We start from the raw sequence: 18,534 nt of genomic DNA on the forward strand, positions 1-18,534 counted from the left end.
CTTGCTTTTCTTTAGAGCTTTACTCCATATGCCTGTACCCAGTGGTGTGCTGGTTTGTGGCATTTGCCAGTTCTTCCCAAGCCAGTACAAGCCAGCTCCAGTGCCACACTGCAAATATCCGCAGCAACATATTTACCTTTTCATATTTTTGAACTTTATATAAATGGTATCATTTATACAAATGGTAGGTATTTGTGTGTGTGACTTATTGTCACAGGCTGTATAGTACTCTCTGTTGATGAACATTTGGGTATATGCGCCCACTTTGCAAGGCAATGCCAAAGTTTTCTGGTGTGGTTTTCTAATTTACACTGGCAACAGCAGTGTATCAGTTTCTTTTGCTCCATATCCTCACCAGCTTTTTTTTTTTTTAAGACAGGGTCTCCCTCTGTTGCCCAGGCTGGAGTGCAGTGGTGCAATCATGGCTCAACCTCCTGCAGCCTTGACTTCCTGGGCTTAAGCAATCCTCCTGCCTCAGCCTCGCAAGTAGCTGGAAACCCAGGCACACACCACCACATCAGGCTAATTTTTAAATTTTTTGTAGAGACGAGGTCTTGCCATATTGTGCAAACGGGTCTTGAACTCATGGGCTCAAGTGATCCTTCCATCTCAGCTTCCCAAAGTGCTGGGATTATGGGCATGAGCCAACACTCCTGGCCCTCACCAACTCTTGATGTCAAGTTTTAAAACGTTTGCCAATATAGTAGGTATAAAGTGGCATCTCATTGTGGATTTTAATTTACATTTCTTGGTTGAGTATCTTTTCATACTTATTGGCCACTTGTTTTTCCTCATTGTGAAACACCTATTTATGTTTTTGCCCATTTTTTTCTATTTGACTATCCTTTTTACAAACTGACAGGCCGGGCATAGTGGCTCACACCTGTAATCCCAGCACTTGGGGAGGCCAAGGCAGATGGATCACCTGAGGTCAGGAGTACAAGACCAGCCTGACCAACATGGAGAAACCCCATCTCTACTAAAAATACAAAATTAGCTGGACATGGTGGTACATGCCTGTAATCCCAGCTACTTGGGAGGCTGAGGCAGAAGAATTGCTTGAACCTGGGAGGCAGAGGTTGCGGTGAGCAGAGATCGTGCCACTGCACTCCAGCCTGGGCAACAAGAACGAAACTCTGTCTCAAAAAAAAAAAAAAAAAACTGACTAGTGGCTTTTTATGTTTTTTGAAAACAAATTCTTTGTTGGTAATATGAAATACATATCCTTTCTTCAACTTGAAGCTTTTTTCACCTTTTTTAAAGTCAAATTTATCAATCTTTTCCTTTCTGGTTATATGTTTTGTGTGTGTCTAGTTTAAGAAATATTTCCTTATGTGAGGGCATAAAGATCTTCACCTATATGATCTTCCAAAAGTCCATTTCACATTTAAATATTTAACCCACCTAGAATTTATTTTTTTGTATATAGAGCAAGGTAGTATCTTTTTTAAAAGATATCCAACTGCCCAGATCATTTATTTAACTGTCCATTGTCTTCCCACCGATCTGTACTGACTGCTGTGTTAGATATGAAGTTTCCACATATGCATGGGTTGGTGTCTGGACTACTGTCCATTGGTCTATCACTGGGGCAATGTGTTGCTAGAAGAGCTGAGGCAAGACTTGCTTGTCTGACATAATGTAAAAGAGTCTTGGAACATGTCCTGGGTCCAGGGTCTAAAACCCCTCGTGGCCTTTGGAACACCAAGCTCTGTGCCAAAGGGTGGAAGGCTGCCCTGCCACACCACAATCTAAGCCCAGGGCATAAAACCCCTTGTGACTTGGAGGGAATCCAGGGCTCAGGGAATAAAACCCCTTGTGGCCTCTGGAATGTGTCCAGACTTGCTGGCTCCTTGCTTCTTGCTGTCCCAGGTTTGTAAATTGATTGTTATCTTGAGATAGAAAAACATGTTCTCCAGTATCTCGAGTAGCAGAGCATATTCCATATGCTTAAAAGAAAATGCTAAACCGCCACAGCTATAGGTCAAACGCTTGATGCACCACTTCCTTTCTACCCCCACGTCCTCACGTCCTCACCATCTGCTTCTTTGTTTGATCACCAATAAACAGTGTGGGCTCCCAGAGCTCAGGGCCTTTGCAGCCTCCATACTGGTGTTGGCCCCCTGGACCCACTTTATGCACTCTTATCTTGTCTCATTCCTTTGACTCCGCCAGACTTCGTAGCCCCCACGGCCTGGTGTTGGGTCTGATCACTCCAACATTTCTGGCACCCAATGTGGGGCGACGAAAACCCCCATGAAGGAATGCTAGAGCATGCGGAAGCGGAGGACGCATTGTCAGAGGACATCCGAGGACGACTGAAAGAAGCTCAGTGGGTAAGCTGGGCGCTTGGAAGAACCGGGGTAACAATGGGACAGAATGAAAGCAAACATTCTGCTTATTTAAATTTCTTAAGGCATTTATTACGGAGAGGGGGAGTGAAAGTTAGTACTCAAAGTCTATTAACACTTTTCAGCACAGTAGAGCCGTTCTGCCCATGGCTCCCGGAACAAGGGACTATGGAGTTGGATAAATGGGAAAGAACTGGCAGAGATTTTAAAAAGGCATATAAAGATGGAGCCAAAATTCCAGTTTCTGTTTGGTCAGTGTGGACGTTAATAAAGGCAGCTCTTGAGCCATTTCAGATGATGAGGCAGATTCAGATGAAGAAGAGGAGGATGAGTGTAAGAAACTAACATCAGATTCTGAATGCGAGGCACAGGAGCCAGAGGAAATCATAGAAAAGAAAGGAAAGCTGAAAAAGACATATTTTACTGGTCCATCGGCTCCGCCTGCTGAATTAAGTGAATGGCCACCTCCTCCCTCTCCCCCAGTGGGTGAGAAAGTGAAGCAGCTGTAAAACTTACTGCTCCTGTAGTGACAACATTAAAATCTGAAGCAATTGGTGGTGCTATACAAAATTCTATTCAGAAGGCTAGAGCTGAAGGACACCCTGAAGCATGGCAATTTCCAGTTACTATAACCCAACAAGGAGGACAGAATATAGCTAATTGGGCCACTTTTCCTTTTAAGTTGTTAAAGGAATTCAAGCAAGCCATTAGTCAATATGGGCCAAATTCTCCTTTTGTGTGAACTTTACTAAAAAATGTGGCTCTTGATAATAGGTTAATACCATGTGATTGGGATACTTTAACAAAATCTGTTCTCACTCCGTCTCTTGCAATTTAAAACTTGGTGGACTAATGAAGCTCAAACTCAGGCAAGAGAAAACACACAGGCAGAGCCGCCTGTGCCTGTGTCCTTTGAACAGTTAATGGGGGTCAGCCCTAATAGGGGTCGATTAGACAATCAAGCATTAATGGAGGATGTTGCCATTGCTCAGTTATGCTCTGTATGCTTAAGGGCATAGGAAAGAATAAATGTTATAGGGGAAAAATATCCATCTTTCAGTTCTGTCCGACAAGGAACCATATACTGATTTTATTGCTCGGCTCCAGGAGGCTGTGTATAAAGCCATAACTGACAAAACAACCTCAAGATGTTGTAATAAAGCTTCTTGCATATGATAATGCCAATGCAGAATGTCAAACTGCTATTCGACCTATGAGGGGGAAGCCTCATTTGGCTGAGTATATTAAGGCTTGTGATGGCATCCGGGGTAACTTACATAAGGCTACTCTTTTAGCTCAGGCTATGGCTGGATTAAAAGCCGGAAAAAATATGCCTCGTTTCTCAGGCTCTTGTTTTAATTGTGGGCAATTTGGACACACAAAAAAGGAATGTAAAAAAGGAAATCAACAGGCAAATGTTACTACCAGTAAGCAGCAAAAAAGGTTCTGGTATCTGCCCCCGATATAAAAAGGGAAATCACTGGGCAAATCAGTGTCATTCTAAATTTAGCAAAGATGGGCAACCTCTCTCGGGCCCCTCAACAAACCGAGGCGTATCTGGCACAGCCAGTGCCCTTACAAACGTACAACAATTGTCCCCCGCCACAGCAGGCAGTGCTGCTGTAGACCTCTGCAGCACAAGTCCTGTCTCCTACTTCCTGGGGAGCCACCAAAGAAGGTCCCCAGGGGAGTTAGGGGCCCTTTACCCTCAGGAACAGTTGGTCTATTGCTTGGAAGGTCTAGTTTAAATTTAAGAGCTGTCACTGTACATACAGGAATAATTGATTCTGATTATACCAGAGAAATTCAACTAGTTATCAGTTCCTCAACTCCGTGGTCTGCTTCCCCAGGAGAAAGAATTGCTCAGTTGTTACTTCTACCTTATACAAAACTGGGAAGCAGCACAGTAAAAAGAATGGGAGGCTTTGGTAGTACAAATCCAGCAGGAAAGGCTGTCTATTGGGTTAATCAAGTGTCTGACAAAAGACCTATTTGTACAGTAACCATTCAAGGTAAAGACTTTGAGGGACGGCTGGGCGCGGTGGCTCATGCTTGTAATCCCAGCACTTTGGGAGGCCGAGGCGGGCGGATCACGAGGTCAGGAGATCGAGACCACGGTGAAACTCCGTCTCTACTAAAAATACAAAAAAATTAGCCGGGCGTGGTGGCGGGCGCCTGTAGTCCCAGCTACTCAGAGAGGCTGAGGCAGGAGAATGGCGTGAACCCGGGAGGCGGAGCTTGCAGTGAGCCGAGATCGCGCCACTGCACTCCAACCTGGGTGACAGAGCGAGACTCCGTCTCAAAAAAAAAAAAAAAAAAAAAAAAAAAAAAAGACTTTAAGGGACTAGTAGACACTGGAGATGATGTTTCTATTACTGCTTTAGATCAATGGCCCCAGCATTGGCCCAAACAAAAGGCATCCATTGGTATTGCTGGAGTAGGAGCTGCCTCAGAAGTTTTTCAAAGTTCCTTAATTCTGCCATGTCAAGGGCCAGATGGCCAGGAAGGGACTCACTGCAACGATGAGGTGCTGAAATACCTATTCCTATGGATTAATATAGTAATAACAATCAACAAATGATGAAAAAAATGGGATATCTCCCGGGGAAAGGACTAGGAAAAAATGAAAATGGACAACCAGAACTTTAGAACTAAAAGGTTAAACAGAGTAAACTGGATTGGGGTATCATTTTTAGGAGCAGCCATTGTTGAGCCTCTGGCACCCATTCCTCTTGTTTGGCTAACTGCCAAACTGGTTTGGGTGGAACAATGGCCACTGAAACAAGAAAAACTGGAGGCTTTAAAAAAATTGGCGCAAGAACAATTGCAAAAGGGACACATAGAGCCTACTTTCTCTCCTTGGAATTCTCCTATGTTTGTCATTAAGAAAAAATCAGGGAAATGGAAAATGTTAACAGACTTGAGGGCCATTAACGCTGTAATTCAACCCATGGGCGCACTGCAACCAGGGCTGCCCTCCCCAACTATGATTCCTAAATACTGACCTCTCATAGCGATAGATTTAAAAGATTGCTTTTTTACCATTCCTTTAACGACCCAAGATTATGAAAAATTTGCTTTTACTGTTCCCGTCATAAATAACAAAGAACCAGCAGATAGATACTATTGGAAAGTACTTCCACAAGGCATGTTAAATAGCCCAACTATTTGTCCAACTTATGTCAGAAAAGTTTTTAAGCCAGTTACAGAACAGTTTAAAAAATGTTATATCATCCATTACATGGATAATATCTTATGTGCAGCTGAAACTAGGGAGGAATTAATACTATGCTACGAACAGAAAAGGTTGTAACTGCTGAGGGATTAATCACAGACCCTGATAAAATCCAAACTTCCACTCTATTTCAATATTTAGGAATGAAAGTAGAACAAAGTACTATTAAGCCTCAAAAGTTCAAATTCAAAGAGATAATTTAAAAACTCTAAATGAGGCCAGGCGTGGTGGCTCATGCCTGTAATCCCAGCACTTTGGGAGGCTGAGGTGGGCAGATCACAAGGTCAGGAGATCAAGACCATCCTGGCTAACACAGTGAAACCTGTCTCTACTAAAAATACAAAAAATTAGCCAGGCGTGGTGGTGGGCGCCTGTAGTCCCCGCTACTAGGGAGGCTGAGGCAGGAGAATGGCGTGAATCCAGGAGGTGGAGCTTGCATGAGCCAAGATCGCGCCACTGCACTCCAGCCTGGGTGACAAAGTGAGACTCTGTCTCAAAAAAAAAAAAAATACAGCCGGGCGTGGTGGCTCACGCTTGTAATCCCAGCACTTTGGGAGGCCGAGGCGGGCGGATCACGAGGTCAGGAGATCGAGACCACGGTGAAACCCCGTCTCTACTAAAAATACAAAAAAAATTAGCCAGGCGTCATGGCGGGCGCCTGTAGTCCCAGCTACTCGGAGAGGCTGAGGCAGGAGAATGGCATGAACCCGGGAGGCGGAGCTTGCAGTGAGCCGAGATTGCACCACTGCACTCCAGCCTGGGAGACAAAGCGAGACTCCGTCTCAAAAAAAAAAAAAAAAAATACAAAAAAAAAACCTCTAAAAAAAAATTTCAAAAATTATTAGGAGAGATTAATTGGATTCATCCCACTTTAGGCATTCCTACTTATGCTATGTCTCACCTCTTTTCTACCTTATGAGGTGATTCTCATCTTAACAGCAAATGCTCTCTAACCAAAGAAGCATTGTAAGAACTTCAGTTAACTGAAGAAAAAATTCATCAGGCACAAGTGACTCGAATTGATCTACTACAGCCATTACAGTTTTTAATTTTCCTACTAAACATTCAACTACAGGTGTTACTGTTCAACAGGATGATCTAGTTGAGTGGCTTTTTCTACCTCACAATACAACGAAAACACTTACTCTGTACTTAGATCAAATTGCTGTACTGATAGGTCAAGCAAGGCTGTATACAACAAAATTAATGGGATATGATCCAAATTAAATTATAGTTCCTTTAAACAAACAACAAATTCAGCAAGCTTATGTTAACTCCCAGAAATGGCAAGTTAATTTAGCTGGTTTTATTGGTATACTTGATAATCATTATCCTAAATCCAAAATATTCCAATTTCTAAAATTGACATCATGGATATTACCCTCCACTACTCAAAAGACCCCTATTGGAGGGGCCAATACTGTTTTTACTGATGGATCTAGTAATGGAAAGGCCTCATTTGTAGGACCTCAACAACAAGTTTTTCAAACTGACTTTGCTTCTGCTCAAAGGGCTGAACTTATGGCTGTAATTACAGTACTAAAAACCTTTAAACAGCCAGTAAACATTATTTCTCATTCGGCCTATGTGATGCAAGCCGCACAAAATATTGAATGTGCCTTAACTGAAAATGTAACTGATGATCAACTCAATCTTTTATTTCATTCTTTACAACAAGCAGTACAGCAAAGGCATTCTCTTTTGTGTATCACTCATATAAGAGCACATACTAACCTCCCCATCCCTTAAACCAAATTCAACCAAAGGGCAGAAGATGCACTGGTTTCTGCAGCTTTTACTGATGCACAAACATTCCATTCTTTAACCCATCCTAATGCTGCAGGCCTTGGAAACAGATATGGCTTATCTTGGAAACAGGCTAAAGAAATTGTACAACATTGCTCTGCCTGCCAAGTCTTACATCTGCCACATCAAGGAACAGGAGTTAACCCTAGAGGTTTATCTCCAAATTCCATCTGGCAGATGGATGTAACACATGTTCCTGCCTTTGGAAAGTTGTCCTTTGTTCATGTTTCAGTAGACACTTACTCACATTTTATTTGGGCCACATGTCAAACAGGAGAAGCTACAGCTCATGTTAAAAGACATCTTTTATCTTGCTTTGCAGTTATGGGAATCCCAGAAAAAATCAAAACTGATAACGGCCCAGGGTACTGTAGTAAAGCTATGGCTACATTTTTTCAACAATGGAATATTACCCATACTACAGGTATTCCATATAACTCACAAGGACAAGCAATAGTTGAAAGAGCTAATCATACCTTAAAAACTCAAATACAAAAGCAAAAAAGGGAGACCAGGAATATAAAACACTGCATATGCAATTACACTTAGCTTTATTAACATTAAATTTTCTAAATTTACAAAAAGGTCAATCCATGACTGCAGCTGAACAACACTTGACAGGACAAAAGGAAAACAAAAAGGCCGGACAAGATATATGATGGAGGGATACTCACACAAAAAGCTGGGAAAAAGGAAAGATACTTAAGTGGGGAAGAGGATTTGCTTGTGTTTCTCCAGGTGAAAATCAGGTACCTGTGTGGGTGCCCACCAAACATCTGAAGATCTATCATGAGCCACACCAGGAAGAGAGGACTCTGGGAAGAGCCAGAGCTCCCGATATGAGTGATGGCGTGAATGAACATCTCAGAGACAAAAGAGAAAACTGAGAATACTCGTCAGGTGGATCCTCCAACATGGGGACAAATCAAGAAGCTGGGGCAGATGGCAGAGGACAGCTTGAGAGCACAGAACAAACCAAAAACAACTAGTAATTTAATGGTAGCCATGCTGGCAGTACTCACTGTGGCGATAAGCCTCCCTACTGTAGGCCACTGCCTACTGTAAAGTATGCCCAAAATTTTACTTATTGGGCATATGTCCCATTTCCTCCTTTAATTAGGTCTGTGAGTTGGATGGACCTGGTTATTGAGGTGTACACCAATGACAGTACCTGAATGCCTGAGCCCATAGATAATCAAGGGCCAATGCATTCTAATGAGGAAGGGATGAAAATGAATATATCAATAGGACATAAATATCTTCCAATATGCCTGGGACCTGCCACTGGATGCTTACAAATTGGCACACAAGTCTGGTTGGCAGTAATCCCTGGAAAAAATAAATCACAGGCTGCTTTACAAATGATTTCAGGGCAAAGTTTAACATATAACCATTCCAGCCCTAAAATTCAGCAATTCCGTCCATACAAGTTCAAACGTAAGCAAAATAAAGTTTGGTTTGAAGGTGTAGATACTTGGACTTGAGAAGATTGTATAGCAAGTAAGGCTAAGGTGCTACAAAAGAATTCCTATGGAATTGTCACTGATTGGTCCCCTAAGGGGATTTTTAAACCAAATTGCACCAGAAGGCCCTCTTGTAAAGCAAATTTAACAAACTGATGGAATCACTGGCAATGGAATCATACACAATACATTCAGATGGAAGCTGATGCCCCTATCATATGGAATCCTGCTGGCATTGTTGCTCCTAGTCCAAAAATGATATCTCCTGCCATAGGAGAGGAACATTCAGAATTATGAAAATTGGCAGTAGCTCAAAGTTCAATTAAAATTTGGGAGGGTAAATATGAAAAGTACAGTGGGGAGGGAGGTAAGGATAAATATGCTCTTTCTTTTCTTTCCAACAGGATGTTTTGGATTCAAAGTTGTGTTCGACCACCGTTTATGTTAGCAATAGGAAATGTTACTATTGATATAAATACACACTCTGTTACCTGCCCAGAATGTTGCCTATTTACCTGCATTAACTCAACTTTTGATAAAAACAAAACAAAACAAAACAAAACTATTTTGTTAATTAGAGCCAGGGAAGGAGTTTGGATCCCTGTGTCTCTAAATAGACCATGGGAAGCATCACTATTCATATTATAACTGAAATCCTTAGGAAACTTTTATCCCATTCAAAAAGATTTATAGTGGCTCTCATATTTGCTATAATTGGCCTCACTGCTGTTACTACTACTGCTGCAGTAGCTGGTGTGGCTTTACAGTCATCTGTGCAAACTGCTGAATTTGTTGATAAGTGGCAGAAAAATTCCACAAAATTATGGAACTCTCAGGTTCAAACAGATAAAAAAATAGTTAATCAAATTAATGATCTCTATCAGACTGTAATTTGGATGGGGGATCGTATTATGAGTTTAGAAAACAGAATTCAAATACAATGTGACTGGATACATCTGATTTTTGTATCACTTCCCACAGTTATAATGAAACAGAACACCAACAGGAAAAAGCTAAACATCATTTGGAAGGAAAAGAGGAAAATCTCACCCTTGATATCGTAAAACTAAAAGAGCAGGTTTTTGAAACCTCTCAGGCTCACTTAACCCTGCTCCCTGGAACCGATATTTTGAGCAGGCAGCTGATGGGTTGTCTGCAATCAATCCTCTTAAATGGATTAAGGCCACTGGAAGTTCTACATTTGTAAACTTTATTCTAATAATTATGTGCTTGTGCTGTCTCATATTAGTTGACAAATGCAGAAGCCGCCTCTGGAGAGAAAGCTGCTGCCAAGAACAAGCAATGATAGCTGTGGCGGTTTTGCAAAAAAGAAAAGGCAGACATGTTGGTAGAAGGGCTGAGGCAAGACTTGCTTGTCTGACATAACGTAAAAGAGTCTTGGAACATGTCCTGGGTCCAGGGTCTAAAACCCCTCGTGGCCTTTGGAACATCAAGCTCTGTGCCAAAGAGTGGAAGGCTGCCCTGCCGCACAACAATCTAAGCTCAGGGCATAAAACCCCTCGTGGCTTGGATGGAATCCAGGGCTCACGGCATAAAACACCTCGTGGCCTCTGGAATGTGTCTAGACTTGCTGGCTCCTTGCTTCTTGCTCTCCCAGGCTCGTGAATTGATTGTATCTTGAGGTAGAAAAACATGTTCTCCATTATCTCGAGTAGCAGAGCATATTCCATATGCTTAAGAGAAAATGCTAAACCACCACAGCTATAGGTCAAACGCTTGATGCACCACTTCCTTTCTACTCCCACGTCCTCACGTCCTCACCACCTTCTTTGATCACCAAAAAATAGTGTGGGCTTCCAGAGCTCAGGGCCTTCACAGCCTCCATACTGGTGTTGGCCCCCTGTACCCACTTTATGCACTCTTATCTCATTCCTTTGACTCCGCCAGACTTCGTAACCCCCACAGCCTGGTGTTGGGTCTGATCACCCCAACACAATGCCACACAATATAACCTTCTTTTTCTCTCCCTCTCCCCATTCTTTTTCTTCAGGAGTATCTTCCCTAAGTACTACTCCTTCAGTCAGCCTCTTCTTTGTTGTTGTTTTGAGGCAGGGTCTCATTCTGTCACGAAGGTTGGAGTGCAGTGGCATGATGCATGATCACCGCTCACTGCAACCTCCACCTCTTGGATTCAAGTGATCCTCCCACCTCAGCCTCCAGAGTAGCTGGGACCACAAGGGCATGCCACCATGCTCAGATAATTTTTTTTTTTTTTGAGATGGAGTCCTGCTCTGTCGCCCAGGCTGGAGTGCAGTAGTGCTATCTCGGCTCACTGCAACCTCTGCCTCCTGGGTTCAAGTGATTCTCCTGCCCCAGCCTCCCGAGTAGCTGGGATTACAGGTGTGTGCCACCACACCCAGCTAATTTTTGTATTTTTAGTAGAAACAGGGTTTCACCATCTTGACCAAGCAGGTCTTGAACTCCTGACCTCATGATCCACCAGCCTCAGCCTCCCAAAGTGCTGGGATTACAGGTGTGAGCCACCATGCCCAGCCAATTTTTTTTTTTTAAATAATCTGTGGTAGAAACCAGGTTTCACCATGTTGCCCAGGCTGATCTTGAACTCCTGAGCTCAAGTGATCCACCCGCCACCACCTCCCAAAGTGCTGAGATTACAGACATGAGCCACCACACCCAACCAGTCAGCCTCTTACTCCCCTCAAATGGAAACGTGTTAAGAAAGCATCTGGCCGGGTGCGCTGGCTCAGGCCGGGTGCAGTGGCTCACCTGTAATCCCTGCACTTTGGGAGGCCAAGGCTGGTGGATCACCTGAGTTCAGGAGTTCGAGACCAGCCTGGCCACACGGCGAAACCCTGTCTCTACAGAAAAAAATACAAAAATTAAACAGGTGTGGTGGCAGGGGCCTGTAATCCCAGCTACTCGGGAGGCTGAGGCAGGGAGAAATCACTTGAACCCAGGAGGCAGAGGCTGCGGTGAGCTGAGATCATGCCATTGCACTCCAGCCTGGGCAACAGAGCGAGACTCCATCTCAGTTAAAAAAAAAAAAAAAAAAAAAAAAGAATCTCACATCACTCATATACGGAAAAAGGAGTGCTGTGTTTAAAATCTCATCTCTAACTGCAGAAGGAAAAGCTTGGTTCCCAGATGGCATTTCAGATACTAGTGCCTGAGATATTGAAGAACTTTCCTGGGTCTCTGAAACCACACTGTTACAGAGGATGGCCTGCCTTAAAGTAGCTCTTTCATATTATTTGAAGCAAAAGGCTTACTTTAGGTGTATTTGGAGTAAGTAAAACATGCTTTTGGAGGTGGGCCAAAGGACAGAAAAGTCAGTTAAAGAGCTAAAAAATAAAGTGCAAGTTTTGGGTAAACTGAGTGGTCAGAAAGTGACCAAATCTTCATGCTGCTGAGCTCACCTGCCAGTTGTATGACTTGAAGCAAGCTTGCTTAATGGCCCTAAGCCTAAGTTTGTTTGCATAAATGGGATTATTAACAATCAACTGTAACACAGGGTTGGTAGGAAAATACATAAAGTTATAGGTGGCCAGATGGGCCCAATGGATCCTCCTACTTCAGCCACTTGTAATCCTAACATTTTGGGAGGCAGAGGCAGAGGGTTGCTGAGGCCAAGAGTTCGAGACCATCCTGGGCACCACAGCCAGACCCCGTGTCTACAAAAAATTAAAATAATAATAATAAAAGTTATAGGAGAGCATGTAGCATACAGAAGATGCTCCCTCAGCCTTGAGGCAGTCGAGTCAAAAACCAGGTTCAAATCCTATCTGTTAGTTACTAGTTTTCTGACCTTAAACAATTATTTCTTAGCCACATTTTCCTATTTACAAAATGAAAATACGGAATTACCCTTTTAATGTTTTGCATTACCAAGCCTTCTTTTGAATTTTAATTTACATTTGTTTAATTACTAATGAAGCTGAGCATCTTTTCACGTTTGCTGGTCATTTGTTTCACTCTTACCACTAGAAAAGAAATGTATTAAAATGAAAATCCAGAGGGCTGGGAGAAGGCCTTGCTCAGCCTAGGCCTGGCTGAGGTGGAGGGAGAGAGGAAGACCCCATCTGAGTGACAACCATGTGTGCAGGGGGCGGGTAAAACAGGAGATGGGCTGTGTGCTGGCAGGTTGGTTACTCACAGAGGTACTGTGACAGTACCTCTGTGAGTGACTACATTGAGGATTATGAGAGGCAAGTTCCTCACTGTTGAAGAAAGGAAGTATATACGTGGAAGGCTAAAATAAAACCTGTGGAGGTGGGCTGGAATTGGAGATATCAGTGTGAACTCATGCTTTTTACTATAGAACGATGGATGTGGAAAGGGCCATTCATGTACTGTCCCCGATAGGGCCCCAAAGCAGGAACACTCCAGTAACAAAGTATACTAGCGCCCGGATCTTGGTTTCTGAATACCATTCTCTACTAAATGGAACCAAGGCCACATACACAAGTGACTGGTTCTAGGGATGGGGCTGGAAAAATACAAGGTGAGGCTGGAACATCTTGTGGTACCCGAAAATATGGAAGTGCTCAGAGAATGAGGAGAACATGTCAAAAGGACACAGGATCCAGCTTGAAGGAGTGTCCACTGGCCAAACTGGGACAATTTTAACATCAAAGTAAATAAAAGTAAGAATGAGTTGTAATCATAGAATACGAATCCATGAGTAGTCCACACTATATCTATGAATGAACAAACAAGCAAATGACTAAATAAATAAATAAATGGGGCAGAAGGGAAAGTTCTACCTTATGGTAGAATGCTAATTATAAATATAGAAAGAATGATGGAATAAGAAAGTCACCCTTTGGCAATTATTAATAGCATGGGAATAACTCATTCAGACAAGAATCATCTAAGAATGCTAAAACTAGTTGATGCAAGTTTCATGGGAACAGGATATTTATATAGTTTCAAAGTAGCTCCCCACAAAATGCTTATTAATTTTCTGTGGAGAAACCTGGAAGACACCATTTTAACCACCTTAACATCAACAGACTATAACTTTAAAAATGGAAAAAAACAAGGACATGGCTGGGTGCGGTGGCTCACGCCTGTAATTCCAGCACTTTGGGAGGCTGGGGCAGGTGGATAACTTGAGGTCAGGAGTTCACTTGACCGACATGGTGAAACCCCGTCTCTACTAAAAATGCAAAAATTAGCCGGGTGTCGTGGCACATGCCTGTAATCCCAGCTACTCAGGAGGCTGAGGCAAGAGAATCGCCTGAACCCAGGAGATGGAGATTGCAGTGAGCCGAGATCACACCATTGCACTCCAGCCTGGGCAGCAAGAGCGAAACTCCATCTCAGAAAAAAATAAAATAAATAAAAAACAAGGACATGGAAAAATCAGAATCCTCGTACACTGCTAGAGGATGTAAAATGGTTACAGCCACTTTGGAAAACAGTTGGTAGCCCCTCAGAAAGTTAAATATAGGTACCATATGACCCAGCAATTCCACTGTTAGGTATATACCAAATAGAACTGAAGGCATATGTTAACACAAGAACTTGCACATGAATGCTGCTAGCAGTGTATTTCACAATAGCTAAAAAGTGGAAACAGCCCAAATGTCAGCCCATTCATCAACTGATGAATGGATAAACAAAATGCGGTATATCCATACAATGACATATGTCAGGTCTCTCCAGAGAAGCAGGACAAATAAGATGTGTAGGTTCTGTTTTCATATAGATATGTGTGTGTATGTGTATATATACATAGAAAGAGAGAGAGACATTTAAGGAATTGGCTCACAGGAGGCTTGGCAAATCTGGAGACTCAGGGAAGAACTGCAGTCTGAGTCCAAAGGCAGTCTGTTGACAGAACTTCTTGCTTGGGGAACAACAGTCTTTGTTGTATTAAGGTCTTCAACTGATTGGATGTGGCCCACTCACACTATCACACTATGGAGGGTAATCTGCTTTACTCAAAATCCACTGATTTTATTTTATTCATTTATTTTTTGAGGCATGGTATTGCTCTGTTGCCTAGGCTGGAGCTCAGTGGTATGATCATGGCTCACTGAAGCCTTGACTTTCTGGGCCCAATCGATCCTCCTACTTCAGCCTCTTGAGTAGTTGGACTTGAGTAGCTCGACTTGAGTAGCTTGCCCAGCCCCAAAATTCACTGATTTTAAATGGTCATCTCATAAAAAAAAATACCTTGAAAGAAACATCCAGAAAATTGACCAACCATCTGGGCACCATGGCCAGTCAAGCTGACACATAAAATTTACCATCACAATGGTAATAGAGTAATAGAATCTAACAATTACATATTACTCTCAAATGAGTCAGAAAAAATATAGCATATATAACCTGTGTACATATATACAGAAAGAGAGTGATAAAGCAAACATAACAAAAAGTTGACAACTGGGCCAGGCACAGTGGCTCACGCCTGTAATCCCAGCACTTTGGGAGTCTGAGGCGGGCGGATCATTTGAGGTCAGGAGTTTCGAGACCAACCTGGCCAACACAGTGAAACCCTGTCTCTATTAAAAATACAAAAATCAGCCAGGTGTGGTGGTGCACCCTTGTAATCCCAGCTACTCAGGAGACTGAGGCAGGAGAATTGCTTGAACCCGGGAGGCAGAGGTTGCAGTGAGGCAAGATCACGCCACCTCACTCCAGCCTGGACGACAGAGTGAGACTCTGTCTCAAAAAAAAAAAAAGTCAACAACTGGGAGATTCGGGTGAGGGTGTACTGAAATCCTTGATGCTATTCCACTGAAATCCTTGATGCTATTCCTTTTTATTCTTTTTATTATTTTTAAATATTTCTCATGTCTGTTTCCTATCCTTCGTACTATTCTTGCAATTTTTCTGCAAGTTTAAGGTTATTGGCAAAATAAAAGTTAAAATAGAAAAAGAACATAAAGTATATGCACAAAGTGTATTGTTTAGAAAACAAATCTACCTATTGTGAGGCCTGTGCCTGGTACCAAGTACATGCTGAATAGCTGATGCTGCTGCCAGCTTTTCAGGTCTGGAGAGAAAGGTATTTCTCATAAGAAGTCACAAGGGGGCATCCCAAAGCCAAGAAACACCGTCTAGCACAGAAGTTCACTGAGTCTGTAGAGCTGTCAGTGTCCTACCCTTCCTTACCCAGAATGCACTCCTTAATCCTAAAGAAAAAAAAGAAAAGGCTTTGTCTGCTAAAAGCAGGGGCTCCTTCCTTTCACAGTGGACAAGGCTATGGAGCACCTGAGAGCTGGCCTCCTTTCCTTCTGTTTGGGTCTGGATTTCAGAGCAGCTGTCAAGGGTCACTGCATATATCACAACCAGGACATCGACTCTGGAGACGTATGAAAAGGAGCGGATGAATGTGGTGGCAATGTAGAAGAGTGGGCCCTGGAATGAGAACTCACAGACATTCACGTGTTGTGTGTACTCAGCCATAACCTTCCTTATCCTGTTTTCTTTTCTTTTAATTGATTTTTTTAATTGTAAATGGACAATTTATACTTGTTTATAATTATGGGTTATAAATGCAATGTGGAATAATTAAATCAATCCAGTTAACATATCCATCACCTTAAATGCTTAACATTTTTTGGGTTGAGAACATTTGAAATTTACTCTTAGCAATCTACCATGCTATGCAATAGATCTCAAAAAACAATATATTCCTCCTGAGACTTTGCACCCTATGACCATCATTTCCCCATTCCTCCTCCCCGCGTCTCTGTAACCACCATTCTACTCACTGCTTCTATATATATAAATATATATACATATATATACACATATATATACATATATATAAATATATATACATATATACACATATATATACATATATAAATATATATACATACACACACACACACACACACACACACACACACATATATATATATATTTTTTTGAGACGGAGTCTCGCTCTGTTGCCCAAGCTGGAGTGTAGTGGTGCAATCTCGGCTCACTGCAACCTCCACCTCTTGGGTTCAAGCAATTCTCCTGCCTCAGCCTCTTGAGTAGCTGGGATTACAGGTGCCCACCACCATGCCTGGCTAATTTTTGTATTTTTAGTAGAGACAGAGTTTCCTCATGTTGCCCAGGCTGGTCTCCAATTCCTGGGCTCAAGCGATCCACCCACCCCAGCCTCCCAAAGTGCTGGGATTACAGGCGTGAGCCACCACGCCGGTTCTTCCACTCACTGCTTCTATGAGTTCAAATGTTTCAGATTCTACAAATAAATGCCAACATTTCTTCCTGTTTTCTTTTTTCTTTTTTTTTTCTTGAGACAGAGTCTCGCTCTGTCACCCAGGCTGGAGTGCTGTGGCCCGATCTCAGCTCACTGCAAGCTCCGCCTGCCGGGTTCACGCCATTCTCCTGCCTCAGCCTCCCAAGTAGCTGGGACTACAGGTGCCTGCCACCATGCCCGGCTAAATTTTTTTTGTATTTTTTGTAGAGACAGGGTTTCACTGTGTTAGCCAGGATGGTCTTGATCTCCTTACCTTGTGATCCACCCGCCTCGGCCTCCCGAAGTGCTGGGATTACAGGCGTGGGCCACCGCGCCTGGCCCATTTCATCCTGTTTTCATTTTTTTTTTTTTTTTTTTTTGAGATGGAGTTTCACTCTTGTCGCACAGGCTGGAGTGCAATGGCGCAATCTCAGCTCACCGCAACCTCTGCCTCCCGGGGATCAAGTGATTCTCCTGCCTCAGCCTCCCAAGTAGCTGGGATTACAGACATGTGCCATCATGCCCGGCTAATTTTGTATTTTTAGTAGAGACAGGGTTTCTCCATGTTGGTCAGGCTGGTCTCAAACTCCTGACCTCAGGTGATCCACCCGTCTTGGCCTCCCAAAGTGCTGGGATTATAGGTGTGAGCCACCATGCCCAGCCTCATCTTGTTTTCTTAATCTGACTTCTTAGATGTTCCACCTGGAGCTCCTAGGATTTAATATTTCTAAGTTCTGGAATATGTCCATTCTGGTCTACCTGACCCTGTCACAAATTGTACCTTGAAATGAAATTGCTCTAGTCACAAAGGTCTCTTGCTACCTGCCTGTGATTACACAGTGCAGCAGAAGGTGTATAGACTGTCCAAGGTCCAAATGAAGCCTCTGGTATTCAATGTATTGAGTCTCAGTTTCCTTATCAGAATAAAACAATAATATTCGCTTTTTGAGTCTTGTAAGAATTAGATATATAAATATAGTATCTAGAACAGAGTAGATATTAAATGAATTGCAGTATTTTCTTTTTACACTTTGGTTTAAGCAACAGGGTGTCGTAGAAAAAAATGGGATTTAAAGTTAAGACAAAGTTCCTGGTTGAGTGCCGTGGCTCATGCCTGTAATGCCAGCACTATGAGAGGCCAAGGTGGGAGGAATACTTGAGTTCAGGAGTTTCAGACTAGCCTGGGCAACATGGTGAGACTCCGTCTCTACAAAAAATTTAAAAAATTAGCCGAGTGTGGTGGTGCATGCCTGCAGTCCCAGCTACTAGGGAGGCTGAAGCAGGAGAATTGTTTGAACCTGAGAGGTGGAGGTTGCAGTGAGCCAAGATTGCACTAGTCTGGGTGACACAGCAAGACTCCGTCTCAAAAAAAAAAAAAAAGAACTCTGTCAACAACATTATTACCCCAGCCAGAAATGACCTTCCTCCCTTAAATAAATTGAAATCTTAATCTGCATGTCCCAGCTCAAGTGTTACATCTTTCAAGAAACT

The sequence above is a fragment of the Nomascus leucogenys genome, chromosome 15 (assembly GCF_006542625.1).
Source record: "Nomascus leucogenys isolate Asia chromosome 15, Asia_NLE_v1, whole genome shotgun sequence".
NCBI lineage: Eukaryota > Metazoa > Chordata > Mammalia > Primates > Hylobatidae > Nomascus > Nomascus leucogenys.